Below are 10,374 nucleotides of genomic sequence, written 5' to 3'. Positions count from 1 at the left end.
GAGGTGAAAGACCAAGTGGGGAGCAGAACAGGCAGATGTACCGAAATACGCTGCTGAGGGGAGCAATGGGCGAGACAGGATAGGTCTGCTGTGCCATGTGGGTCAGCTCCCTGGCCAAGGGATAGAATTGATGCTGCAGTGGCTGCGGATGGCTTCATGTGCTGAGTCTTAACCCCTTGTGCCCCCAGGGAGGCCCCGAAAACACTTGAATTTCTGCTCTGTGCTCAGTGCTCTGAGTATACAAAGTGTTGGGCATACAAAAATAAATAAAGCAGAGCTCCAATGCTTTAGTGCAGTGTTGGATAGGAAATACCATGGGGAAAAAGAGGCAGAAGACACCACCTTTTACAAATCCATGAAACTCAACTGATCGCGATGAGCAGGAATTAGTCATGTGGAGAGGTATTCTGGGAGGGAGCACCAGGGTGTGCTGGATCCCAGAAGTGTGAGCACATGACTTGGTGACCCAGCATTTTTGATATCTACCCTAGACAAACATGCAAACAGGTGCAGAAAAAAATGTACAAGCATGTTTGCATGTGGTACTATTTGCAAGAAGGGAAAATTGGAAACAAAAATCTATCAAGAGGTTGAGTAACATGAAGCTCATTCATGCTGTGGGTGGCTCTACAAAAAAAGAACGAGGTCGATAGAGAGCTGTCCTTAAACGAAATGAATGAATGAAAAAGCAAAGCGTGGAGCACACAAAGTATATAGATGGGAAAGACACCAAAAGGTTGGTTATCTCTAAAGAGGTCTAGACCTGGGAAATGAGAGTTTTGTAATGTTAGAAAGTTTACAATGAGAATGTACCCATATGTAAATCATGTAGTAAGAGTTTTTATGAGAGACGGTGATTGGGTCTCAATAAATCAGAAGTTTTCTGCAATGATAGACATAGTCTATCTGTCCTTACCACTGTCCAGCATGGTAGTGTTACAGGGCAACCCCGATATAAAACGGGTTGCCTGACTGTGGGTCCTCACCCACGTGCTTAAAAGGGACTTAGTAATACTCCACTGCAGCACACACTAAAGATTTATTTACAAGGGAAGGGAAAATGAGGAAATGTACAACTCAGGGAGAAAAGAGGGAGATAAAGTCTTAAATATGTCCTACCCTATCCACCGACCTGGAAACCCAATGGCATGCTGAGAGCTGGCGGGGAGCCAAGAGCCCTGAAGCCAAGAGACCCCCCCCCCAGGCCCACATGTCTGGTTTTATACCAGACCTGGCTGCTTAACTCCACCCTCAGGTCCCAGCCATCTTCCCTTTGGTGGTGACAGAATTTGTCTTTCCCAACGTCCTGATGGCTTTGGTCTGGAGTGGGGGTGGCGTCCACAAAGCCTGTGTGGAATTAGCTCAGGACATCCTTTCCCCCTAACAATTGAACAGTCCAGTGTGGTAGCTACTGGCTACATGCAGTGGCTGGGAATTTGAAATGTGACTCCTGTGATTGGGGAACTGAATTTTAATTGAATTGTAATTAAAAGTATCTAGCAGTCACATATGGCTACTACAGTATTGACCCCTGTGGGTCTGGAATATTTTGTATGAGTTCTGGTTGGGTGGAGAGGAAGGGGGAGGGGGATGGAAAGACGGGTTAAGATGGAACGGTGAAGGGCCTCCCCGGTGGCCTAGGGGTTAAGGCTCAGAGCCATCACTCCCATAGCCTGGGTTCAATCCACAGCCAGGGAGCTGACCCACATGGCGCCACATTACCCACATTACAACCTTTTGTAATGTTAGAAAGTTTACAATGAGACTGTACGCATATGTAAGTTGTGTAATAAGAGTTTTCATGAGAGATGGTGAGTGGGTCTCACCAGAAGTACGAGCAGACCTCTCCTGACTCGCCCGCTGCTCCCCTCAGCAGTGTATTTCAGTAGATCCACCTGTTCTGCTCCCCATTCTCTCTCTGGTGAATCCTCTCACAACCACCCCCCACCCCCACACCTCTGGCCTACACCCCAGTTCTTCTACACAAAAAAAAAAAAAAAAAGATTGAATGGTGAAGATTTGCAATCTGGGTTAAGGAATTTGGACTTTGTCCTATAGACAGTGGGAAATGTGAATGGGAGTGATTAGTTCGGACTTATCCTTTAAAAGATAAGTCTGGCAGCCTGCAAAAGGATAGATTAGAGCAGGCAGAGGGCTGCAAGCATTTTGTCTCTGCGGAAGGCCGCTGTGTTTCTCTCCATGGCCTCTGGACATTGCCCCAGCATTCCTGACGGGCAGCTGAGTAAAGTATTCTGATTCAACAGCTATGTTTTTAAGATCACCAGCAACCCCAGGTGGAAAAACTGGTCTGAGATATTGAGAGGGGTTAACCTCAGTGGTGGAGGCTGTTTCTGGGTTAGAACGCAGGAAGAACAGCAGATGGATGGCATTAGAGCGAAAATGCTTAGCAGGTTTCAGAGTGAGGTCTATAGGGAAAGCTTGGGGGAGGGAGGCAGGAATTTGCCCCCGGCAGATTCTTTGGAAAGTACCAGGGTGTTGCCATTGCAGTCTGGGTTTCAGCTCCCCAGGCCAGAGAAGGTTGTGCTCAGGGAGCCTGACTTGGTTCATTTAGCCCCTTCCCTGAAGTCTCTAATGGGGGTGCAGGTGGGGTGGGGTGTCCTTGCTGGTGGAAAAGGAGCTCTAGTGGAGCTAGAGCAGACTTAGCAGACTTTCAGGCGCATCCAAGACAACAGACACCATGCTGGGTGCTTGCTTCAGCTGCAAACTAAGCAGACACACTCCTGGACTTTATAATGTTTCCCACTAAGCTCAAATAAATGTCTGAATCCATAATTACAAAGTGTGCTAATGTTGACCTGACTATGGGTCCTTACCCTTGTGCTTAAAAGGGCCTTATAATGAGACTCAACTGCAGGTACATACAAAAAGGGGTAATAAAGGGTTTATTTACAAAAAGGGGAAATGAAGAAATGAATAACTCAGGGAGAAAGAGAGAGAGATAAATTGGTGAATGCACCCTGCCAGCTCTGTTGATCTGGAACCCCAATAGCATGCTAAAAGCCGGCAAAAAACCAAGTGCCCCCAAGACCTATATGTCTGGTTGCGGCAGCCTCTGCCCCTGAACGCCAGTGAACTTACTGGAAAGAGGGAGGCTTTCACTCAGACACATCCGAGTGAGTAAGACCCCCTTCCCTGTGCGCTGGACTGGACAGTCAATGACGGGTAAGATCGGGGGCAGACTAAAGAAGGCACTGGCCAGCCTCATGTCTGTGACTCCTGACGACCTAAGACAGGCGCAGTCCCCGAGGGGCTTCATCATGATAAACTTTGGCGTTCAGATCAAACAAGGCACACATGCCTATAAGCCTAATTTAGGCAACAAGCCGCAGTAATTCACCCCCTTTGATGGAAACAAGGCTGCTAAGAACGTCACCTGCAAACAAGCCTGATGGAATTACCTACAAAGCAGTTTTACCATTAATCAAATAGCCATTGTTTCAGAATAAGTAGCAACCTAGCAACCTGTCTATAATCATACTACTTTTTCACTTACTTTGCTTTTTCCTTATATGTGTACAATCAGTTTCAGGAAATGCATGATAAAGAAAATAGTGTGTGGCAATGGTAGTTTTATAATAATCATAATACTTCTCACATGAGACAACACCATAAAAATCAAAATGCTTACGTAGAGAATATATTGCTCGTGATTACTAAAAGAAGGAGTGCCAGTAGGTAAATATTAATGCTTTCTGATCATTGTGGTTTTGGGATACGAATCAAGAAAAGCTAGCTTAAAGAATGCTGTTCAGTGTAGGCAAAAATGATTGTGTAAATTCAGTACTGGAGATTGTTTACTGTGCCATGTCATGGAACAGCGATCACATGCACATAAATAATGAAGTAGATGTCTTATGCCTTACAAAGTATTTTATGCTGAGAAAGAATTAAATTGTATGAAATCATCTATTGTTGGAAATGGTATAAAAGTGTATGATGATTTTGAGCAAATTACATTCAGATCTTCACTCTTGAAGTGTGTCTGTCTGTCATTTATGCGCCGATTCCTTGAGCATCCTCACAGTTTCTCAATCCTGAGACAGTCCTGCAAGTCTACCGCTGCGTTAGTCCGCGGCATCTGGTTATATGCCAGACCTGTCTGCTTAACTCCACCCTCAGTTCCCAGCTATCCTCTCTTCGGCAGTGATGACATTATGAGATTTGTAGTCCTTGGTATCTTGGATCTCTCTGGTCCGGGGTGGGGGTGCGGTCCAAAAAACCTATTTGTGGACTTTGTTCAGGACATCCTTTTCCCCCAGCACTAAGTTTTTTAAAGGATACCAGGCATTTAAAAGGCATGGTGCTCCCCGGTGGCGCAGTGGTTGAGCGCTGGGTTGCGAAGCTGCCCGCGCCTCTGCGGCGGTTCGATCCCCGCTGCTCCTGGCCACCAGAGGAGGGTCCCACATGGCACGCAGACCTCTCCTGCCGCCCGCTGCTCCCCTCAGCAGTGTACTTCGGTCCCTCTGCCTGCTCTGCTCCCCGCCCTGGCTCTGGTGAATTCTCTCACCCTCCCGCTTCTGACTGTACCCAGTGCATGTATAAACAAAAAACAAACAAATAAATAAATAAAACATGCTTCTATAAAAAAAAATCAGCTAAAAGGCATGGTGCTTGGCCTAGGGGTTAAATCTTAGCACTGTCACCACCACGGCCTGAGTTCAGTCCCTGGCCAGGTTGCTAACCATATAGGGCACAGCAGACCTCTCCTGTCTCTCCCGCTGCTCCCCTCAGCAGTGTCTTTCAGTAGACCTGCCTGTTCTGCTCCCCACTCTGTCTCTGTTAAATCCTCTTACCCTCCCAACCCCACACCTCTGGCCTACACCCCAGTACTTCATTAAAAATAAAATACATGGTGATATGAGAGAATAATAGGGGGAACACAATTTCAACTGGGGGAGGGTGAGAGAAGACTGCCTTCAGGGAAGTTAAGTCTCTCTGCCCAAAAAGATCCCTAAAACAAGTAGAAGTTAGTGGGTGAAATTAGCCCAGGAGAGAGAGTACCCCAGGGAGAAGGACTGACACATTTCAAAATGATTCCCAGCCTGTGATCTGGGATTGGATTCAGGATCAGAGTAGGATATCAGTGAGGCACTTGGCAAAATACGATGCAGTTTGTAAATTAGATAAGAGTATTATTAGTGCTAATTTCCTCATCTTAATAATTGCACTGTGGTTAGGTACAGCGTGCCATTTGGGGATTCAGGGAAGAAAATATGGAAATTCTTTGTAACCTTGTTTGCAACTCTTTGTAAGTCTGAAATTAATTCAAAATGAGAAGTGGAATCATCAGAATAAATTAAAACAAAGGACTCCGGAGTATTTAGCTTGAGTGTCTGCATGGAAGTGCCATTACTGAGATGGGGGGAAATGTGAAAGAGGCAGAAGAGAGGACAATCAAGAGATCGCTTTTGGACATACTAGTTTTGAGTTACTGAGGAGATGTTCATGGAGATGTGGGGCGGAGGGGGCTGGCCCTAGTCCGAGCCAGAGACCTGGGAGGTCTGGATGTGGGAATGCATGCTCCTTGACGTGGGAATGCAGCCCTGTGCTGAGGGGGTGAGCTGGGAGGCAGGGAGCAGTGCATGGAGAGTCTGCAGCATGGCAGGCTTTCTGCTCAGCACTTGTTCACCGGAGCCTCCCAACAACCCAGGCCTGTAGGGCTTATTCTCCCCAGTTTACAGACACAGATTTTAACAGACTCAGAGAGGTGCCGAGACTCGCTCCAGGACACAGCTAGGAGAGGGCTGTCGGCCCCATGCTGGTGAGTGTTACCCACTTGGGAATGCTAGGCACCCACCACAGAGACTGGGTGTATTCATGGCCTAGGGCTGCTGTGACAGATGACCACAAGCTGGGTGACCTCGGACAATAGACCCTTTGTCTCTGACAGTTGTGGCGCTCAGAAACCCAAACCAAAGTGTCAGCAGGGCCACCCCCTCCCCAGGATTTCCTTGGTTTACAGCCATGTCGCTCCAGTCTCTGCCAATTCCTCATGTTGTCTTCTCTGAGTGTTTGTCCTACTGAGTCTTACCTATCCCCTAACCCCCGACCCCCACCTCCTCTTCACTGTTCTAAAGCTACTTGCTGGTGGATTTAGGGCCCACTCAGACAATCTAGAGTGATCTCTTTTTAAAATCCCTCACTGCATCTGCAAGACCCTTTTTCTAAATAAGATAACAGTCACAGGTTCTGGGGGTTAGGATGAGGATATGCCTTTTTAGGGACTATCCTTCAACCCTCTGCTTCAGGTTAGAGGGGATCGTTAAAGATGTTAGCCTGGGAAACCTAATAAAATGCTTCTGGAATTTAAGAAGTAGGCTGCTTTTCGGAGTTTTTCCTCATCAGGTTGCACAAATGTGCTTCTTTACAGAATGCCACCTAAATGCTGCCAACCCAAATGCTTGGTCTCCTAGACTGCCTGAATGATGACCAGTCAGATCTGACACAAGGATAGTCCGGCACAGTAGAGGCGTCTGTGAGGATGCCACTCCGAGTTTAGAGGGTTGGGGAGGATGTGTGTGGAAGGATTTGTACTGAGATGCCACCCTCCCCACCCCTCTACTCCCCACAGGCTCCTGGTGTCAGCAATAACAGAACGCAGCTACCAGGCAACTCACTGCCTTCCTCTCCTAGGGAAAACTTGGCTGGGGGTTCCTTGGGTGAGTTTTTGATCAGAGGCTGCTGGGTTTACAATGTCATAGCAGAGAGAGGCGCCAAAGCAGGGCAGTGGAGAGGGGAGTGGGAGGAGGGAGAGGATATAAATGCAGTTCTCCCGGTCCTGCTGGCATATGACTCAGCCACTCACTTGTGCTCATAGGGAACTGGCTTGACTGTAACCGGCAGATTCATCTTTACTTCTGCCACTTGGGACATTTGTAGTCCTTGGAAGAGACCTCTGGCGTCGGAAGAGTAGATAGCACTGCCAGAACTCAAACCCCTGCTTGCTGTCACTCTGATCCTGCTCTTTCCACAAGGGCTATGGCTGGTGAGAAATCTCAGGACCAGCAAAGAGCTTCACCACCTTCATCAGATCTTATCAGTAAATAACATATTGCCAGCAGATTATATAACACGTTCTATTTGTAGAACACTTTACAATTTGCAAAGCACTTTCACATATATTATTTCAGCACTCTGGCAATTGCTGTGAAAATTTGGCTGCCTAGGGAAGTTTCCTGGCATCTGTGCCTATGGTATTTCAAGACAGGATATTGATTTAGTGTGTGGATACTGCCTCAGCCCCCACAGCAAAGACAGAAGATGGGGTTTGGGGATATCGACACAGCTGCCTGACACTTTCAAAGCTTGTCATCCAAACCGAATCCCACATTGTATTTTATGAAAATGGATGCTGCTCCCAGAGGGAAGGTGGGGTCCTGCTTTCATTTATCATCATTACGTATTTATTCACAGTTGGGCATTTAGGTATGTATTGGAGATGGTAAGCAACATGAAGTCTGAAGGCTGTATTCAGTCTGTTGGCAATCCTTTAGGAGGAATTTCGACTTCAATTCTCTACAAGCCCTGCAGGATCCTGAAGACTGTCATCTGAAAACCACTGGGTACAGTAACTGTGTGTGGGGAAACCACACACATCATCCCTGTGAATTAGGGAAGGTTTTGCAGACTCAGCAGAACATTTGGGTCCATAGAGAGCTTGATCAGAATCAGAGTCATGTCTCTGCCTGCGCCAGGAAAATACTTCCCATTCCATGGACACATCCCCCAGGGAAGCCAGACTTGAAAGCAGTCACTGGTTTCTGCTGCTTTAACAGCAAATCATAGGATCACGGATTTTAAAACTGGAAGGGATCTCAGAGACCTTTTCCCTCTGCTTTGTTTCATGATGAGGAAAAGAAGGCATGGAAAAAAGAAATGATGAACTCAAGATCACATAATCTAAGTACAGTGCTCTTCCCTGTGCTATTTATTATTTGTTCCAGAAAACATCTAAGCCACACATTGGTTTGCTGATCACAGAAGCTGGCATTATTTAGGATCGTGCTCATAGTTTATCCAGCTTCCAGTGGGAACATGAGACCTTGGTTTGCCGATACCAGCAGCTTTTGAATGGTCTTGTGATAGAAGAGATAGGACTGAAACATCTATAAGAGGGGGTTCACAGCATAGCCTCTCCAGGGCATGACATTGGAGCAGTACTGCACCATTTGCCTCATTGTAGATTAGCAGCATCAAAAATCATGTATTTGATGCTTTTGTCCACCCCTCACTTGGAAGTTCATGAGACGGGACTGGAATGCATCAAGTCCTTAGGCAGTTCTGTGGTGAAGCAAAGGCAGCCAAAGTGAAGCCCAGGGTAAAGATGTCTGAGAGCACAAACTGAAGCAAAGTGCTTCTCTGCTGTGCACAGGTTTCCATGTAGAAACCTTTTTTGTGGTATCTTTTTTTGTTGTTAAGATTTATTTATTTATGCATACAAGAGCTGGGGTACAGGTCAGAGGTGCAGGGGCGTGGGGGTGGGTGAGAGGATTCACCAGAGACAGAGTGGGGAACAGAACAGGCAGACTGACTGAAACACACTGCTGAGGGGAGCAGCAGGCGTGTCAGGAGAGGTCTGCTGAGCCATGTGGGTTGCTCCCTGGCTTGGGGGGTGGGGCAGTGTCAAACTCATGCTGAAGAGGCTTCAGATTGCTCCATAATGCTGTGTTTAACCCCTTGCTCCACCAGGGAGGCCCAGGTATCTTAAAATTCATCATGGAAAACTCCCTAATCCTAAAATTGAATTCTGGGAAAATGGCACTAAGCAGTTCATATCATGGATAACTACTGACTCTCATTTCCTATACAACCCCTCCTTCCCTCCCTCCATCTCTCAAGATTCAGTTTAAGCATCACCTTCCCTGGGAAGACTTCCTCAACACTGTCCCTTCTTTACTGGACTCCACGCTAAGTTAGTCTCCTTTCTCTGTCCTCTCACCCCCACCCTGCCAGAACCCCAGGCTTCCTCTCTTAACTAAGCTTACACCACTGTATTGTAGCTGTAGGTTTACTTGCCTATTAAAAGGCACGTTCTATTGGAGCCAAGAACGTCATTTCAGTGTTCTTGACTGGAATAGTGCCTGGAATGGCACAGGTTTTTGATATTTCTCCACAGAATGAATGAAAATTTGGATTCTGTCTACCCTTCAACCTCTCCCTTTACCTGGCTTCTCTCACTCTGCACAGATCCTCAATCTGATCAGTCTTCCTTTCAAACTACCTCCTACTCTGCTCATAAATTCAACGCCCCCAAATAGAACACCACCATGCTTATTGCAACAGAAGATGCATACCAGGGGGAAATGGCGGGACATCTCTGTGAGAAGGTGTTAGCAAAGACGTAGAGAATTGGGTTTGCGTTGGATGATTTGGATAAGGGTTCAAAGAAGTGGGGCTTGCCCTGCATTGAAGGCAGTTAGGAAATGGGGGTAATTCTGTGACTGAGTATCAATAAATTTTATCCAAAAGGTGGGAAGGAGAAGTTAAGGTAAAGTTGTGATTAGCAAAGAAGCTGGAATCAGTCATGTTGTTAGCAGGCATGCTCTAAATGGGTTCTGCCATCCACCACATAAAGACAAAATGTACTCTAGTGCATCAGACCTTCAATGAAAAAGAACTTTAATACAATTAGTGTGTGACAGAGAAGAGAAAGAATATAGTTTAAAATAATTTCCAATTAAACACCCGAAGTTACTCATCCCCTGTGGGTAAATGCCCAGCCAAACAGGGTTGAACAGAAGCAGGGCCACTGAAGCCTAAAAACTTGCCTTAAGTCTAAGGCACTTTCTGGTGGGGAACCATAGGAGAAGGGCAGAAGGGGGCAGGCAAATCTAGAAGGAAAAGAGCAAAATCAAAATGCAAGTCAAGATAAAGGCTGCCATTGACCCTCTCATCCATGTCTCTGTCTCTTTCAAGTGCCTCCTTCCATGTCCCCCAAGTCCTTGGTGCAAGTCCAAGGTCAAGAAGCAAGAGCGGCTGCTTCTTCACATGTCTCTCTGCTCCACTTCCTCCAGTCTTTGTTCTTCATCTCTCTAGGCATCTTCCTCCCTTTCCTCCCCTGATTCTTCTCTCAGTGCTTTTCCCAGGCTTTCCCTAGCCGAATCTCCCTGCACAGCTCCACCCTGCCTTGGGGGCGGGGGGAGCAGGGAACCTAGAATCCCAGGGGATTATGTTGTAACAGTATTAGCCAAAATAATAGGGGGGTGTTTGTTTGGTCATTGCTGTGTTTTGGACAACGTTCATATTTCCGCCTGTGTTCAGACAGGAGTGATCATGCTTTCGGTCTTGATCTATTATGGTCAAGAGTGGCCTTGTCTGGAGCTGATGTTTTGTAAAATTGTTTATTTCAACAGA

This window comes from Talpa occidentalis, unplaced genomic scaffold (assembly GCF_014898055.3).
Source record: "Talpa occidentalis isolate TD23 unplaced genomic scaffold, MPIMG_talOcc4v2.1 talOcc4.3, whole genome shotgun sequence".
In the NCBI taxonomy this organism is placed as follows: Eukaryota; Metazoa; Chordata; class Mammalia; order Eulipotyphla; family Talpidae; genus Talpa; species Talpa occidentalis.
Note: the sequence above shows the minus strand (reverse complement) of the source record.